Here is a 19,973-nt window from a genome sequence, read left to right on the forward strand (position 1 = left end):
TATTATCCTCAACAAATAACTGCTCATTTAGTAAACTAAATCAAATTAGTGGGCTTTGGAATTAGATAGCCAAATCAAAGGAGCTGCAAACCATTCTCGATAAATTATCAGCATCTTTTTCCACATCTGGATCTTGAGTCATGTTTGTTTTTTCTTTGATCGGTAAAGAATTTGATGCTAGCGAGTATCTAACTCAGGTCGTTGGTATCATCACCCAGTGACTTTACCACTGTACTACAGTGGTACCGGCGGAGTCATGTTTTCAACATGGCTAAGAATGGAGTTCCATAGTTAATTACAGACAAAAGGACATTCTTCCATTCAGTGGTTGATAAGAGGATGTTAGAGTGCAGTTATCAACAAACACAAAAAGTCTTTGGATGTTATTAAATATGCTTTAATGAATGAATTTTTTAAGCTCAATAATACAAGAGTGATTTACTAACAAAATCCCATTAGACGGGAAATCTATTTAAGTATGAAATAGAAATGAATGGATAATTGTAGGTACACATTTCATCTTCCGTCGCGTGTCCACAAAGACACACGTGGAGGACATGCGACCTAGAGCATCAAGATATGATATCACACGTGGACATCCAAGAGACGCGCCTTGTCAAGATAGCGTCGCTACCCACCAGATCCAACGGTAGAGGATCGAGGAAACATAAACACTAGAACACTGGAAGCACTGGAGGATAACCCAAGAGTCACTTTATCCTATCCCCAGAAAGATCTAAGATCTACGTCTGGGGATAGTCAGACTGACGCAGACAAGACAGGGCAGAGGACAACTGTCTACCGCGGACAGACATCTCAACTACCCGCATTAAATACCCTCAAACAGCATACGTGTTAGTCAACCTGTATTGAAAGCGCAGATAATACTGTGTATCCAGACAGAACACGCAGATGCAGCCGAGAAAACGAATACTTCTGCGTGAGTGGCACAAAACACAAGAGGATAAGGTTATAACGGGTTTCAGAAGTGGACCCCACGTAACCTCCCTATAAATACCCCTCTTTCCCAAGTGAAGGGGAGGCCGAAAAACATTGAGAGGAGAATAGGAGAGAGACAGAGAGATAGAGAAAGTGCAAGTGAAGTTCCTCCTTCTACGCAGGCTTATATTGGTCTCAAATTCATTCGACTATTTCTGTAACCCTCATACATATAATGAAAAACCCAATCCCGTAGACAGAGATCTGAGTGATGAATCATATAAGTTAATCGTTTCATCTATATTCATGCATTTATACTTTATATGTTCAATTCGATACTTATGGTATATCATGTTCGTACACTTTATATTTCGTCCACTATTTATCTTATTATATGAGCCAAGAACAATGATTGTAGTTGATGAGACGAGGAAGAGTATTAGAACTCTGAGTCAAGGATTCGACATAACCTATCCATTCCCCTCAGGCGCAGCTTATTTACTGTATTGTCATGAGTCTGCACGCATTATTTGTGAATACTCGGATGATACCAGATTTTTGTGTTCACAATCTGGCGCTAGAAACAGGGATTTTCATCCCGGTAAAAGATTTATCTTCTCCTGTGACTTGTTTCAGGCTTCGTTTTCTGAAAATAACGATGTATGGAACACTACGGTTTTTTCCGTTCATGATTTCAAATACCAAATTTTTTAACAGATCCGCGTTTATCTAGGTAGATATGATTCTTCATGCATTTTCTAAGTTTTCACGTCTTTAAAAATCAAAATTATGAACAGATCCGCGTTTATCTAAGTAGATCTGATTCTTCATGCATTTTCTAAGTTTTTAGGTCTTTGAAAATCAAAACTTCGAACAGATCTGCGGTCATCTACACAGATGGACGCCTTAAGTATTTTCAAGATTTTACACCTTTGAGGACTCAAAACGCTAATAGATATCACGTGGGTCCCATTGTCTTCGTGATTTTTTCTCTTTCTTTCAGGAAAATATTAAAAGATGGAGAGAAGCAAAGATGTCGGGAAGGCTAAAGCTCCTTCAAAAGATATGCCAAGGACAACCCCAGTGGTAACTAGGAGTAAGAAGAGACGTGAAAAGTAAAGGCAGCGGATAGGGCGCAGGATAATGCAGAAAGCATGCCCCCCATCAATGCCAACATCATCGCAGCAAACGCAGTAAATGCCGCGGCAGACAAAGCAGGAGCTTCAAAAGCTGGCGGATCCAAAGTTGGAGCTTCCAGAGTAATCGATGCTCAACTACAGGAACATCAGGAAGTCGTGGCAGAGTCAGGAATACAACAACCCCTCTATGGGATTCCCTTAACCAACGAACAGAACATACCCTTTCCATCCAAGCAACCGCTTCTGATAACAGGCCAACCCTCACAACAACCGTCGAGGTTCCAAGGTGCGCAGTTAGACCCACCAGAACCAGTAATACAGATCGTGGATGAGGAACAAACCATAGCCGATGATGAGCAATTGCGGGCAGGAACACCAAATCAAGGGTCAAATCATTCTGCTCAGATGATGGCCGAGATGACAGAATTAAGGAGGAACCAGAAGGCATACGCAGATGCTGTGGAGATATTAGCACAAGAGAACCAGACACTAAAGGAAAGAATCATTCATAGCGCAGAGGTAGAAAACCAACGCGACGAAGCCAACTCCAAGGCTGTAGCACCTAATCAAGATAGAAAAATGGTGATCGCAAACAACCCACTTCCATTGAATCGAAGAGGAGCAAGGAGCATCCAAAGATCAGTCCCTGATTACAATCCCGAGAACTCGGACTACTACGACGGTACCACCTTCCCACGAGAAAAATCTACCATTCATGAGGAACACCAGATTGCAATGGAAAGTCTGCGTGCTGAGATGCTGGCAGAAATCAAGGAGCTAAAGACTAGGCAGGGAGGCGGAAGGCTAGAGCAAGAGAAGAAGGAAGCAAACACTACCCCGCTGACACCACACTTGGCCAGGACTTCCATACCGCAGAAGTGTTCGGTTCCTTCTTTCGATTGCTATGACGGATCAACTGATCCTGCGGCTTATCTTCGATATTATAATCGAATGATGGACCGTTGGGATAACGAAGTCTCCATACCGTGCAGATACTTCCCATCAAGTTTAAAAGGGTCCGCGTTTTCATGGTTTGATAACTTGTCGTCAAACTCCATCGACTCCTACGACCAAGTCACAGAAAAATTTCTATCAACATACATGTACAACAAGGTTGTCAATACCGGCATGGAAAAAATATTCTCCGTGGAGATGAAATACAAAGAGACCATCAGAGAATATACTAATAGATGGCACAATATTTTCCAAGTTATTGGCAACGTAGATCCCGTGGTTAGTATCAACTGCTACAAATGGGGGATGGACAGGATGAGTCCTTTATTTGTCGAGATCCACGGAACCATCCCTACCACCGAAGGAGATCTCCGGATAATCATAGAAAAGCATGCAATGTTAGAAGAAATTCAGCGTGAAAATCCCAGAGCTCATACTCAACGTCCCACACGCACAAATTCCATGGATCAAGCCAGCGGGTCCAAAAGAGAAATCACAGAAGAACGTCCCAACGAAGAAAGGAAAGAACGAAGGTATGATAGACAAAGAGGTGATCGAAAATTTGAAGATCAAATCTATACCAAGCTGAATACCAGTTATTTGCGCATCCTGAGAGAGATCAAAGGGAGGGAGAACTTTGATTGGCCATGGTCCAAGGAAAAGCAGCCTCCTAGATCAAAAAAATCCAAGGAATACTGTGAATACCACTGTTTCAACGGTCATCAAATAGAAAAGTGCAAAAATCTCAAGATAATGATTCAAAAACTAATCAACGCAGGAGACCTGAAGCAATATATACGGAAGATTGATAACGAAGATAGAACCAAGAGCGGCAAGCAGGTTCAATTACCAGAAGGCAACCGCACCCTCAACACGATTTCATGTTCAGAGATTCAAGGACCATCCCTAACCGCCCAGATTGGGAAGAGATTGAGAAAACAATTCGAAGATTATTGTGATCTTTATAAGATCGATGGGAAAGAGGTAAACGAGCACGAACAATGGATGGAAGCGCCCATGACTTTCGATGCAGACGATGTGGAAGAAGACATGGAAGACCATAATGATCCTCTAGTCCTCACACTCCCAATAGCAGGGTGCAATGTCAAAAAAATTCTCATCCATGGAGGAAACTCAGTCAACGTCCTGTTATATGACACGTTCAAACGTATGGAACTCAACGACGAGAAACTGCTGTCATCTTACTACACCATCTACGGATTCAACGGCACAGCTACAAAGCCCCTAGGGGACATTGTCTTACAAATAGACGCAGGGCCCATGAAAGTGGACACTCGATTCAGCGTCGTAGATGCACCTTCACCTTACAACGTCATCATCGGAATAAGATGGGTTCACAAGCTCAAGGGAGTAGCGGAAACCTACCATCAATATCTCAGATTCCCAACACCCCATGGAGTCATGGAAATTAAAGGAGACCAAGTAACTGCGCGGGAATGTCAGACCTTACAGAATCGGATCAATAATGAGCGGGAAGAAAAGCACCAGTCCCGAAGAGCCAAAAATAAGGTAATAACCATAGATACATATCTGGAAGAAATCTCCGGAAAAAGCCTTCTGAACGTAAGCACCACTGGCAGCGCAGAAGCAGCACCTCCGCGACAAAAGAAGACGGAGAGCCCACCAAATAGCAATCAAAGAATGTTCCTCTCTTGGGGGAACCAAAACCCACGTTTACACCTGTCGAAGCAGCTAAAGAAGTCAACATAGGTACTGAGGGAAACCCGAAGATTATCAGAATAGGCACCTTGATGGATGAAGAAAGAGAAGCCGCGCTAATCAAACTTCTAAAGGAATACGCGGACATCTTTGCTTGGAAATTGGGGGACATGCCGGGAATTGACCCAAAGTTAGTTCATCACGAACTTCGAATAAAACCAGGTACCCCCCCTTTTAGGCAGAAGGTGCGCAAAGTAGCTCCAGAATACCATCGAGCAGTTGAAGTGGAACTCCGCAAACTACTGGACGCAGGATTCATCAAAGAAGTTAAGTACCCAACATGGATCTCTAACATGGTCATCGTACCGAAGAAAAATGGCGGAGTAAGGATATGCATCGACTTCACCAACCTCAATAAGGCTTCCCTAAAGATAGCTATCCACTGCCAAGCATTGACCAACTTGTCGAGGCAGTTGAAGGATACGAAGAAATGTCATTCATGGATGGATACTCTGGATACAATCAATTATTCCTAGCAGAAGAAGATCAGCAACATACAACATTCTATACACCACACGCCTCTATTGCTATGTAAGAATGCCCTTTGGACTGCGAAACGCAGGGGAAACCTACCAAAGAATGGTGGATGCAATTTTCAAACCATGGATTGGAAGTACGCTGGAAGTATATGTGGATGATATGCTCGTTAAAAGCAAGCTGCGCAAAGATCATCACCAAGACCTAAAAGATATTTTCCAAGCAATGAGAGTGCACAACATGAAGGTAAACCCAGAGAAGTGCACTTTTGGTGTCACTTCCGGAAAGTTCCTCGGATATTTGGTGACGAAGAGGGGCATTGAAGTCGATCCCGCTAAAATTGAAGCCATCGTAAGAATGCCATCCCCAAAGAATTTAAAAGAGGTTCAGAAACTCAATGGTTCGCTGGCTGCTGGGGAGGTTCATATCCAGGTCCTCGGATAGATGTAAGCACTTTTTTAACATTCTCAAAAAAGGAAGCAAATTCGAATGGACGGCAGAGTGCGAGGAAGCTTTTCGAAATATCAAAGAATACCTGGCTGAGATCCCTATATTACAAAAACCAGACCCTGATGAAGTGTTGGCACTATACATAGCAGCAACAGAAGATGCAGTCAGCGCAGTATTGGTTAAAACCAACACGAAGATAGAGCAGCCCATCTATTACATCAGCAAGACTCTGAACGCAGCAGAAAGGAACTACACGAAGATCGAGCAGCTCATCTTGGCATTAGTATGGGCAACCCTGAAACTCAGAACTTACTTTTTGACTCACTACGTCCGCGTCCCATGCAAAGCTCCGCTAGAAGCAGTCCTTAAAAACGCAGGAAAAGTAGGCAGAATTGCAAAATGGAATACTCACCTAGATCAATTCAATATCATCCATGAGCTACAACACTCTCAGAAGTCACAAGTATTAGCAGATTTCCTAGCAGACTTACCATTGGATAACTGCGAAGAAGTCATCATCGAAGGACGAAAGGCAGCAGGACTACCAGAAATGGACGAAGGTAAAGACCCTATAGACATCTTGGAACCAAAAAATCCTAGGCAATGGGAAGTCTTCGTAGATGGGTCGAAAAATAAAGAAGGGGCGGGGATAGGCATCGTAATCACCACCCCAACAGGAGACAGGATCATACATGCTTTCAGGTTAGAATTCAAGGGGCATACCAACAACATAGTTGAATATGAAGCAGTGGTGCATGCCCTTCAGTTGATAATAGAAATGGGCATAACTGACGTGCGTCTGACAAGCGATTCACAGCTGGTCATCCGACAAATAGGGTTGCAATATAATGTTTATGACAGAACATTGTCAGCATACATGGAATTGGTGCAAACACTGGCATCACAAATCCCAAACATCAAATTCCGACACCTGGCAAGGAAGGAACTCAGGCACGCGGATGCCCTGGCCTACATATCATCGATGCTCAGAAACGAGGACGTCAAAGCAATCAAAGTAACCAGGATTTACGAGCCTTCAATTGATATTCAAGAACTCTGCGCTGCACAACAGAGGAACCACGCAGAAGAAGATATTGCAGATGATGACGTGGGAGAATTCATCGCGGATGATTTCCAAGAAGACGACATCATGGCTAAGGCAGATCAAGATGAAGACTTCAGCAAAGAAGAAGATTGGAGATCTGAGATTCATCTTTTCCTAAAAGAAAGAATACTACCCTCGGATCTAAAGCAAGCCAGAAAAATACAGTCAAAGGCAGGAAGATATGATCTGAGAAAAGAAATTTTGTACAAAAAATCTTTTCTCGGACCATTATTACGTTGCCTATCCAGATCCGAAGGACATTTGATTTTGAAAGACATACACCGCGGCGACAGGCAATCACAGCGGAATGAGATCCCTAGCAGATAAGGCGAAAACTCAAGGATATTACTGGCCAACAATGATACGAGACGCTGCAAGAATGTCACGAAGATGCGAAGAATGCCAGCGTTTCGCCAAAAAAATCCACGCACCCGCAACAATGTTGAACCCAGTAGACAGCCCTTGGCCATTCTCAAAATGGGGCATAGACATCGTGGGTCCCCTAATCGAAGGATCAGGGAAGAGAAGATTTTTGATAGTGGCCACGGACTATTTCAGCAAATGGGTAGAGGCTAAAGCCCTGGCAAGGATCGAGACGCAGATGTCTTCACATTCATTTTTCAAAACATCATTTGCAGGTTTGGCATACCAGCTGAGATTGTATCTGACAATGGCAAGCAATTCCAGGGAAAAAACATCGACTTACTCTTCGATACTTTCAAAATTCGAAAGAACAAGTCAACACCAATTTACCCTCAAAGCAATGGTCAGGCAGAAGCCACAAACAAAACCCTCGCACTCATCCTCAAAAAGCAGTTGGACGAATACAAGAAGCGTTGGTGTGAGCAACTACACAACGTTTTGTGGGCTTATAGGACAACTCGAAGATCAGCCACGGGAGAATCCCCATTCTTACTCACCTATGGAGCCGAAGCTATTATCCCAACAGAAATAATCATGCCAACTACGAAGACTGAAGCATGGGAGAAGAACCTCACAGCGGACATGATGTTGGAAAGGTTGGATGATCTAGAAGAGAGGAGGGAGGCAGCACTAAAAAATGGAAAACTATCAAAGGAAACTAGCAAGGGAGTATATAAGAGGGTTAAGCTTAGAAATTTCGTAGAAGGGCAGTATGTGCTGAGGACCATTCCCCAATACCAACGAGAAAAGAAGTGGGGCAAATTAGCACCAACATGGGGGGGACCCTTCGTCATACATGATGTTGCAGGAAATGGGTCTTATTATCTGCGCAACCTAAAAGGGGAGATCCTCAAACACCCATGGAATGCAAAATATCTCAAGCCATACTACCCGTAGAGGGCAACGCAGACCTGCATCTGCGTGAAGAGCGCCAGAAGAAGAAAACGACGCTTGCGATCGACATGTTTCTATCTCTGAGAGAGGAATAGCAAACCTCAACCTATCAATCAAGCAAACTTTTGGCAAAAATAGTCACAATACATGGAGCAACATAGTAACAAGACGACTGCGTGTAAATATAACACCTCACGAGAACCCTACACCTGTAAATACAGCCTCCGCGTCAATACTTCATCCTCCTGTTTTTTACTATTTACTACCTCAGAGGTTCCATCAATGGAATTCTTCTAAATGTAACTCAACAAACTGAATAGACACTTTAACCCTCTTTCACCCGTGGACGTAGACACTCTGCTGTCGAACCACGTAAACACTGGTGTTAATTGTTGTTCTATTTTACTTGGGGAAAGTAGTCACCTACAATCTCTCGGGACTCCCCTATCAGCGTCTATAAGTGTAGGACCATGGGGAAGGCATCCAGCAGAAAGAGATACCCAACCAATCTTATGGCAGCGGGTTGACGGAATGAACGTACATTCCAAACAACTCATATCCTAGAACGCTACCCCGACCCCCACCGTCTGGGAATCCTCTGGCCCAGGATTAGCCAGCGGGGTGACAGGTCTCAAGACGTTCACGAAGATACACATATCTTCGGGTTCGCACTCAAACACTTCGCTATCCCTGATTACATTCAGTTATATTCCAAATTAACCATAACAATATTAAAAAAAAAAGTCAACACAGATAAAAGTTAAAACAATGATCAATTCATTAAAAGTTGATTACAGGCTTGGCAATGATACGCGGAAACAAGAAAATACAAAAGGAATCTCACGAAGCCTCATAATCAACAAAGATCAACTCTCTACAAAAATCTACTTGGATGGTTCAACCCCACCAGCAGGTTTAGCAATCTTCCCCTTCTGCGTTGAAGGTACGCTCCCACCCGAGGAAGGCCCTGAAGAACCAGATGTAGGGGGCGGGGGTTTCTCACGGCGCGGATAGCTCTTGATAAGGCCATGTTCGGTCTTAAGATCATACTCGATGTTATCCAGAATTTTTTTGGTCTCTTCCACTAGTTGACACCGAGCCTTTTACGCAATAACAGTATTCATCATCTCAGCCTTTGACAACAACGAGGAAAGGCGACTCACTTCCTTCGAAGCGGCTTGGGAAGCCTCGTCCCTTGTTGTAGCTAAACCTTTATGATAATTAATCTGACTTTCCTGATGCACTAATTGAGATTGAGCCTCCGCAAGCTCTTCATTTGCAGTGCGAAGCTGTCCCTGTAGCTCTGCAAGGAAAAGAAAAATGCAGATGGTTAGGTCCAGGAAATTACAGAATCACACTCGATAATATAAGCATATACCTTCGACTCTCGCCGAATCTATTTCATATTCGTTAACAACAGCATCACGGGCTTCATCAAGAAAATCATACTCATCTGACAACTTCTTATAATCCGCTTGAAGGGTTGAAAGGGCGTACTGACTCGCATCTAATTCTACCTGTTTCATTGAATCCAAGTGACGAAGATGGTTGACCTCATTGTTTAAACCCTCCAGACCCTTGTTGAGCCGATACATATTTACTTCAAGATTTCTCTCAGACTCAGCTTGGCGTACCACATCAGCCCTAGACGCAGCTAAAGCTTTGCTAAGAGCACCAGCCTCAGCCCTAGCGTCTCTCTCCCTAGCAAGACGCTGAATGTAATCTTTAACATCAGAAGACTGAGAAGAACGAGCTTGACGCAATTCTTCTTCCAAGAGATTGATTTTAGCTTCCAATGATGAGACCTGTTCTCGGGATTCACGAAGATTATCACGCGTCCACAACAACGTTCCATTAAACAAACGACGATCATTGTTATATTTGTTCTGCATATCAATCATTTGGACTTCTGACCCGCCACTCCTCTGCCAGAGCATTATGTTCATCGGCACGAGCATTCCACTTATCAGCCTCGCTCTTTATCTTCTCTACCAACTCTGCGATGCGAGATTTCTGACGCTGCCGCTCTTTCCGAAGCCATACTAACTCAGGAACTCCACCCACTGAAGATAGGGTGGGGGAGGGAGACTCAGACAGAACACTAATTACAGTAAAGGACAACACAAGGAAGAGAACAGATAATCAAACCTGTAACAGCCGAAGAATTCTTCTTGGCCTCCTCCAACTCACTACGAGCCATAGCAAGATCCAAGCGAAGCTTTCTCCTCCTTGCCTTGCTCCTTAGCCTTGAGGAGACTCTTCAACTCACATATCTCCCTATCCCTATCAGCAATGACAGTCTCAGCCGCAGTAAGCTCCTCTTCCCGAAGACGAAGCTTAGCCTCCAACTTAAGGGATTTGGCCTTAAAAAACTGGTACAACATGTGATTGCAATGCTCATCCTCATCATCTGCGAATAAGATTAGAACACCCTGACTCTAAAAATTGCTAAAAATTGATACAGGCAAAATGATAAGAGAACTCACCTCTAACATCCGTTGGGGAAATCCATACTGATACCCATCAGCCAACGCCATCATATCAGCAACAGTCGAGGGAGCGTCGACTACTAGAGCAGCCTCCAAGGCCCGAAGATTCTTATCCCACGCTTCTGCAACCTGGTCCTCGGGAGACAATTGCATCATCTTACGGGTATAGGCATCAGATTTCTTCTCACCCTCCACCACAGGAGCTGGATTGGGTACGAACATCAAGTTCTTCTTTTTAAACCAAGCTAAGATGGCATCATCACCCTCAAGGATCAGTGACTGAGGAAAATCATCTCCAGAAGACCCAACCGAGGCCTTACCCATGTCCGTGAATTTAGCACCCGAAGAGTTCGAGGCTACTCCCGCATCCAAATCTGGAAGGTCTCTAGCACCGCTCCCCTCTGGAACATCACTAGCATCCACGACTCCCTTGCCCTTTCCACGCCTTGCTAGAGTTACCAAGCACATCCCAATCATCGTTTGGGGAAAGCAGGTTGAACTCAGAAGCCAGGCCCAGGGCAGCGTTTATGTCAAAACTATCCTCCGCAGAATAAATCCGACCAAAGGAAAACTCCTGAGACATAGAAGGATTTTCACCACCAACACCCTCATCACCAAGGCCAGTTTTATCATCACCAGCATCACTGCAACCCGCAGGATTAGCTTCGGCACCAGCATCATGACAACCTGCGGGATTAATTTCACCACCAATACCGCTGCCACCAGCGGTAGTATTCCCTTCAACAAATTCTTCATCATCATGACCTGGAGGGGATGTATCAGTACACTCTTCCATATCAGACATATCTTCATCCTCTCCAATCTCAGTCACAGGACTGTTAACTTCTTCATAAACCTCCGCCTCCTCGATTGTTGCGGTGGTGGACTACTTGGGATTTATCCTCCTTTTCTTCGTCGCCTAAAAAGACAAGGCACAAGAATAAAAATCCCTGACTTTGAAAAAAATTAAAACTGCCTGAACTAAAGGAAAAGGCATATGGAAATCTTACCTTGACAACCGCAGCATTCTTCGCCTGAAGATCAGCATCGGAACTCTCTTCGTCATCTCCATCAACAACATCGAGGGCATATTGGAAATTCATGCCCTCAAAATTCAAATGCCAAGGACGGTGATGAGTGCCTAATATTGTATATATTTATCCCTTTTTGTTGGCATTTAACTCATCTTTTGTGCAGTAATTCTACATTTTATCCCATATTCTGTATTTTCATTGTTTTCAAGAATAAATATTTTTCTTACTTAATTTTGCATTTTTAGGTAATAAATAAAGTCTGGATGACTTGCGGAGCAGAAAAGAGCTGAAGAGTAGTGAAAAGCCGGAAGAAATTACGCAAGGAAGCCGCAAAGAATGGTGCGCACAAGACCAAAAAGCTAGGAATGGGCTCAAGAAGGAAGAATTGTTCTTAAAGAAGATATGGGCTTGGCATACCCAAGCCCAAAACCCTTACCAAACCCATTTTCTATATCCATACCCGCCTCCATTCTCAGCCGTTAGATTGGATCCATCTCATCATCCAATGGTCGCTTCTTCATCGTTCATCAAAATCTGAAGTCCCTGCAAAACACCATAGTGCCTAAATTCCAAGCCTTCAGATTAGATCACATTTAGATCCTACGGTCGCTTCTTTGCCTGCGCATCAATCTCGATACTTCCGCTTAACACTTCAACACCTAACCCCATCTAGAGCCGTTAACTCGTTGTATCAAGACATCCGACGGTCGCTACCAGCCTCTTCAGGCGGAGCCGTCCGATTCACCTACCAGCTTCGATTCCAGTGGCTCAGCTTCGCCAACATCTAACTTTGATGCGCCCGCTCAACACCCTAAAAACCGATACCCTATACCCTAAACTGTCGACCATTCTTCTCCTCTTCTTTCTTCTCCTCCACCCGACAGTTGCAGAGCTGCAACTGCAACACCATGTACGCCACCACCTATTCTGCCACAGCCAAGCCACCAACTCCACCTGCTCAAACATCATCACCCCCATCTTCTAGCCATCTATCCTACCAATTTCTTTTCTTTTCTTTCTCAGAAACCCTAGGAAAGAAATTGGTACAATAGCTAGGGCTAGAGAATAAATAGAAGCATGAGAATGGAGCAGAGGACCAAGGGAAGAATGGGTCGAAGACACAACTCGTCAATCACATCAATATGGGTAAGAATTACCAACCCTAAATTTTCTGATTTGGGGGAATTTATTAAAGAACCCTAAGTTTCTGTTAGGGAGAGCATAGGGAAGCTAGAATAGGGATATGGGTATGGTTGAATTAGGTGAATTAGGTAAAACCAAACCCTAATTGTAGGGTTTTCAATTTGGGGATTTTTTGGGTAGAAACCCTTGTATAATTTAGGGATTTGGGTATAAATAGCCTTGTGTGTATGTTGTAAAACTGATGCTGTTAGCAGCCAGTGTCCAGAACTGTTATGTTCCGTTAATGTTTTTTTTTTTGAGTCTCTTCAATTTGTGCTGTTTCATGCACGTTCCTGTTTAATCATGTATATGTGTTCTGTTCAATTTGTTGTTCATGTTAAGCTGCTGTTAATGTGATGTTTGTTCCTTCATTGTTCATCTTTTGTTCATTATTTGTTTTCCTGTTCTCTAATGTTCTTGTTATGTATGTTCTAAACCTCAAATGCTAGGACTAGATGAAACCATGAATCAATAAGATAGTCTTCATCATGTGAAGCTCATGTCCAATGTTGTTAAGCCCTTAGACTAGTTGTACTTTAATCAGACAATTAGTACTTTGGTAACTATTTTAGCTGTGAGTAGAATATCCCTTAGGTTAATGGTGGATTCAACATCCTAGTGTTCTTTCATCACTCTTGTTTACTGTCTCCCTTCATTGCTGTTTCTCAATTGTTCATTGTTAAACTTTCACTGTCCACTTGTTTACTTCTCTAGTGTTTCTTTGTCATTTCTCTGCTTCTTTAACTTAACTGTTTATTGTTTCTTACATCACTGCCCTTGGCTTAGGCCTTGGTTTATTACACTGTCATTTTATTGTCTTTGCTTCACTGTTTATCTCCATTGTTGTTTGCTGTTTTGTGCCTTTCTTATCGCTTGCTGTTCACTGTTACTTTGTTCATTCTTTTTCTTACTTGTTTCCACTTGTTCACTTGCTTCCACCTTGGCCTAGTGCCATGCTACATTTGGTTTTCTCCACCTCCCCTACCCTTCTTATTTCCCTTGCCCTGCTGCTATCTGATGGTGCTCCTAGGCCTGCTACCTGGTGCTGCCAGTTCTCCCTTGCTGCTGCCTCCTGCATCTGAGTTTCTGCAGCTGTTGCTGCCACTCCACTTCTCTTCCATGTGCACTAAGCTGCTGTTGCAACTGAGCTTGGCTCACAGCACAAGCCCAGTCCAGTCATTAAAAAAGCCACTGTTCTTCTGTTCAAGCCTAAGGCCCAGCCAACTAAACCAGTTCACTCTTAAGGTTCAAAGCAAAGGCCCAGTTCATTCCCAAAGAACTCAAAGGCCCAAAGCAATTCATCAAAGCCAACTGAATCCAAGACCATTCCAAAACCAAAGCCAAGCCCACTGTGCCTAGAAGTTACCAAAGCCCAATAGCAAATTAAAGCCCAAAATAGCTAAACACTACAAAACACACCCAGTCTCTGTGGATCGACCCGTACTTGCACGAGCTACAACTGACGACCGTGCACTTGTGGTATTACTGTAGGCCCGCGTTTCATTTCGCTTCAATTTTATACGCTTTCCCGGGTCAACCAAGTTTTTGGCGCCGCTGCCGGGGACTCGGGTTTGTTTTTCTTGTAGTTTTATTAGCTATTTTTGCATTTCACTGCATAGCATTTGCATCTGCATCTGCTTCACTTCATTTGCTGTTGGACCTGCTAATCTGAACCAGTTTTTCCTCTGCTGGGACGCCACTAAGGAAAAGAACCAAAGCCCAACTGGGTTTTTGCAACAATATCAGAGCAGCTGGGCTGTGCTAAAAAGGTAACCCATTTAAGAGAACCCAACCTGTGGGCTTCCATTTTTAATTGTGGGCTTGTAATATTAAAGCCAATTTTTGGGTTTTTATTTTCTGTTGGGTTTGTAATTAATTTTTGTGGGCTTGTTTGTTTAATTTGTGGGCTTGTATTTAATTTTTGTGAGCTTGTTTAATTTGGACTTGTATTTGTATTCTGGTTTTAAACCCAGCTGAGCTTGTAACCGATCACGCTAGGTTAACTCGTTAGTGGGCCGAGTACCCAAATTCTAGGCCGAGATTTTGGACTCAGTTTCACCAAACGTTTTCAAACCAGCTGAGCCAAAGCAAACACAAAACCAACAGTGGGCTTGCTCCCATTCAAAAACCAAATTTTATTTTCTTTAAAAAAAAAAAAAAAAAAAAAAAAAAAATTACTTTTCTCCCATTCAAAACCAAATTTTCTGCTCCATTTTAACAACCAAATTTTTCTTTTTAACCCATTAAAACCAAACTTGCTCCCAAAATTTTAAAAAACCAAAAAAATGTCTCCCACCAAAACCAAATTTTTCCCAAAAATCCAAACCCTTTAAAAACCAAATTCTGAACTTTGTGCTAGTTACTTAGCTTTTGAGCCAATCATGTCTAGATTTTGGCCTGCTTCGGGGAGTGGAAACAAAACACTTAGGAACTTGCTTAGCCAAATTCACATTGTGATCTCCCCCATTCCTGATGTCAAAGTTATAGGAATTATAATGGACATTTTCAAAGTCCCGAGCCTCAATACATGAACCCATATAACCATTCACATGCATCATTCATCGCAACGTGAAAATGAACATTCTGCTAGAGCCTCACTCACACAATCATCTCTTATGGATCAAATAGAAGCTCGAATCACAGCTTTAGAAATGCAATCACATGAGGAATCTGTCACTTAATTTTCTTAGGCAACCTGAAACCTATGCATGTCCCGCATGTGGTAGTTTAGACCACCCTGTTGAGAATTGTCATATTTGATAATTTTAGGCAATCTAGAGAAAATCCAAGGTATGAAATGCCCATAAATTGTGAGAATGGTAGTCATTGGGACCATAATCAATCCTTTGAGGGTTGCGATCAATATTTTGTAAACCCTAATGACCATGCACACATGTACCATTCACCACATTTGAACATGAAGAATTTTGTACTCCCATGAATTTAGACTCCACCACAGAAGCTTTAAGACTTGCAAGCAAGACTATGATAGATCTACATCACGAATTCATGCACATTTAGATCAGATTTTGCTTCACCTACAAAAGGAGGAAATTCATGAGGAAATGTATGTGTTGTCCTAATGAAGTGTCTAGTCCATTCATGTAAATGATTGAATACGAACCTAATTTAGAGGAACATGAATCGACTACTGACACCACCACTGTAATGAGGACCAAATGCATGCTACCATGATGATGTGATTATGATGATTATGATGATATGTTAGAAGAACATGAAAATATGTGGAACCTGTTGTTCAAAACATATGGATTCTCGCCTCGACCTTCATGAATGTTGTTTTTTCTAATACTCATTGTAATTCATATGATTTTGATTGACATGGGATTCGTACAATTATTCTGTGAAGATGAGCATGACATGGAATAGTGAATCTTCTGTAGACACTAATGCTAATATGCATGAAAATATATTTGATGTGTCTGATTCTCTACCTAGGTCACATTGTGATATTTTCCTGATTTGCCGATGCATGAGAAAAATTGTTGATGATGTTGATGACTCTGATTGTGATCTTGCCAATTTGTTTGATGATTGTGAGCATGATGTGACATGTGTAGATGATTTAGGAGATTTTGATTTGATTGATAATGACGTACCTATTCTCCTACATGAGTCACAATCTGATGGCCTTCCATCCAACCTAGATTTGGTTGTACCGATATTGTCAAACCAATTTTTTGAGATTGCCCAACCTAGGTTGGAACTAGTGCTTCCCAAGTCCTCTTGGACTTTTTGCATCTAAGCATAATATCTTTGAGGAGCCACAGTTGGAATTAGCATGTTTGCCCGTCCCTAGCAAAGTTCATTTCGAGCTAGACCTTGTGCATGATGAACCCCAAAACTGCGAGATTTGTTTCCAAAATTTTATGTGTGAAAAATCAGGTTGGGGGTAGCTCATTTTGTTTCACAGCTTCACTGCATGCCTTATAATTATTATGTGTGAAGCTGTTGAAACCTCTACACTTTGTTTTGGGTTGATCCTCAACTCTTTAGATTGTGTATGGTGAATTTTTGTATCTAATCCAGTAGATAAAATTCTTAAAACCCTTTTGTCCTTTTGTATATATTTTGCTAATCCAATATGATTCGGCTGAAATATGTTGGATTCTTGCCTTGAAAACGGAGAGTTCTAATATTGCTTTCGCCGAAATCGGGTATTCTTTTCCTTTTTCTCTACTAAATGATCCTCTTATATGTTGATTATAATTTGTTCATATTTTTGAAACATTGAGGACATGTTTAGTTTAGGTTTGGTGTAGAGTGGATACATGATAATAGCTATAATTGAAAACGAACTCCTTCTTCTTTTGAAAAATCGAAAAATTATAAAAAATTAAAAAATTGAAAAAAAAACATAAAATGGATCTCATTTACCTTGAAATGTTGACTCTTGTGCAAATATGTAATTATTAGGAGTCTTAGTCTAGATATTTAGGCACCCTGATTCTAGCACAATTCACATAGTGATAAGAAATTTGCACGCGCACGATCTACCAATACATGTATGGCCTCGATCTTCAAGGTGTTTGATAGGAAGTTACGATTTCCAATCACTTTAGAATACTGAACGAAACTTGACTAGCTTGTTCTTTGGTTGGTTGGGATAGAAGGTGGAGGTTACATTAAGAAAGACAACCATCGAATTTAACTGGGTGCATCAAAAAGGGCTACCTCTTGCAAGTGTCATGTAATATTTTGTTTCCTTTGTATATGTATCAAAAGTGTTTCTTTGTTCAAAAAAAAAAAAAAAAAAAAAAACGATGTTTATATTCAGAAAAAAATATCAGAAAAATACAAAAAAATTAAGTATTTATCAATTCCATCATCTCTTGTTCCAAAAATAAAAAGAGAATAGTCAATGTAAATAAGAGTCATGTAAAGAGTCATCTTTTGTGTTTTATTGTAATAAGCAAGGAAGGGTGTATGCCATTGATGTACAACGCGAGTAATTGTGAAATACCTCCAACTCATTCACAATTCTCGTAAAGTCCGGACAGCTAGCTAGATTTCGACCTTGGTTCTTAGCCTGAGAAACTATCTCTTGGTGATTAGTAGTCATAACTTCAGATCTTTCTTTACACATGTGTAGATACACTTTACACTCTTATCACATGTCTTTTTTTTGTTATCAGTGCTAGGATTGTGCCTTTGATAGCTAGATTGACATCTCCATTTTGCTGTGAGCTTAAACTGTCTTGCACATGTCACATTTGATGGAATATGAGCTTATATTTTGACCTATAACTTTGTAGGTACGTTCTAAGCAAACCTTCACGAGACTTCAACTCGTCCACTAGGGACACTTAGTGGTTTAAAAGGCTTAGTGCATACGCTAAATGCATTCGAGAGATCAGCGACAGTGGTATAGTTAGGATTTCCTTAGTTTTGTTTTACTTGAGGACAAGTAAAATTCAGGTTTGGGGGTATTTGATGAGTGCCTAATATTGTATATATTTATCCCTTTTTGTTGGCATTTAACTTATCTTTTGTGCAGTAATTCTACATTTTAATCCATATTCTGTATTTTCATTGTTTTCAAGAATAAATATTTTTCTTACTTAATTTTGCATTTTTAGGTAATAAATAAAGTCTGGATGACTTGCGGAGCAGAAAAGAGCTGAAGAGTAGTGAAAAGCCGGAAGAAATTACGCAAGGAAGCCGCAAAGAATGGTGCGCACAAGACCAAAAAGCTAGGAATGGGCTCAAGAAGGAAGAATTGTTCTTAAAGAAGATATGGGCTTGGCATACCCAAGGCCCAAAACCCTTACCCAAACCCATTTTCTATATCCATACCCGCCTCCATTCTCAGCCGTTAGATTGGATCCATCTCATCATCCAATGGTCGCTTCTTCATCGTTCATCAAAATCTGAAGTCCCTGCAAAACACCATAGTGCCTAAATTCCAAGCCTTCAGATTAGATCACATTTAGATCCTACGGTCGCTTCTTTGCCTGCGCATCAAATCTCGATACTTCCGCTTAACACTTCAACACCTAACCCCATCTAGAGCCGTTAACTTCGTTGTATCAAGACATCCGACGGTCGCTACCAGCCTCTTCAGGCGGAGCCGTCCGATTCACCTACCAGCTTCGATTCCAGTGGCTCAGCTTCACCAACATCTAACTTTGATGCGCCCGCTCAACACCCTAAAAACCGATACCCTATACCCTAAACTGTCGACCCATTCTTCTCCTCTTTCTTTCTTCTTCTCCTCCACCCGACAGTTGCAGAGCTGCAACTGCAACACCATGTACGCCACCACCTATTCTGCCACAGCCAAGCCACCAACTCCACCTGCTCAAACATCATCACCCCCATCTTCTAGCCATCTATCCTACCAATTTCTTTTCTTTTCTTTCTCAGAAACCCTAGGAAAGAAATTGGTACAATAGCTAGGGCTAGAGAATAAATAGAAGCATGGGAATGGAGCAGAGGACCAAGGGGAAGAATGGGTCGAAGACAAACTCGTCAAATCACATCAATATGGGTAAGAATTACCAAACCCTAAATTTTCTGATTTGGGGGAATTTATTAAAGAACCCTAAGTTTCTGTTAGGGAGAGCATAGGGAAGCTAGAATAGGGATATGGGTATGGTTGAATTAGGTGAATTAGGTAAAACCAAACCCTAATTGTAGGGTTTTCAATTTGGGGATTTTTTGGGTAGAAACCCTAATTGTATAATTTAGGGATTTGGGTATAAATATCCTTGTGTGTATGTTGTAAAACTTATGCTGGGTTAGCAGCCAGTGTCCAGAACTGTTATGTTCTGTTAATGTTTTTTTTTTGAGTCTCTTCAATTTGTGCTGTTTCATGCACTGTTCCTGTTTAATCATGTATGTGTTCTGTTCAATTTGTTGTTCATGTTAAGCTGCTGTTAATGTGATGTTTGTTCCTTCATTGTTCATCTTTTGTTCATTATTTATGTTTTCCTGTTCTCTAATGTTCTTGTTATGTATGTTCTAAACCTCAAATGCTAGGACTAGATGAAACCATGAATCAATAAGATAGTCTTCATCATGTGCAGCTCATGTCCAATGTTGTTAAGCCCTTAGACTAGTTGTACTTTAATCAGACAATTAGTACTTTGGTAACTATTTTAGCTGTGAGTAGAATATCCCTTAG

Source organism: Papaver somniferum, unplaced genomic scaffold (genome assembly GCF_003573695.1).
Source record: "Papaver somniferum cultivar HN1 unplaced genomic scaffold, ASM357369v1 unplaced-scaffold_19, whole genome shotgun sequence".
NCBI lineage: Eukaryota > Viridiplantae > Streptophyta > Magnoliopsida > Ranunculales > Papaveraceae > Papaver > Papaver somniferum.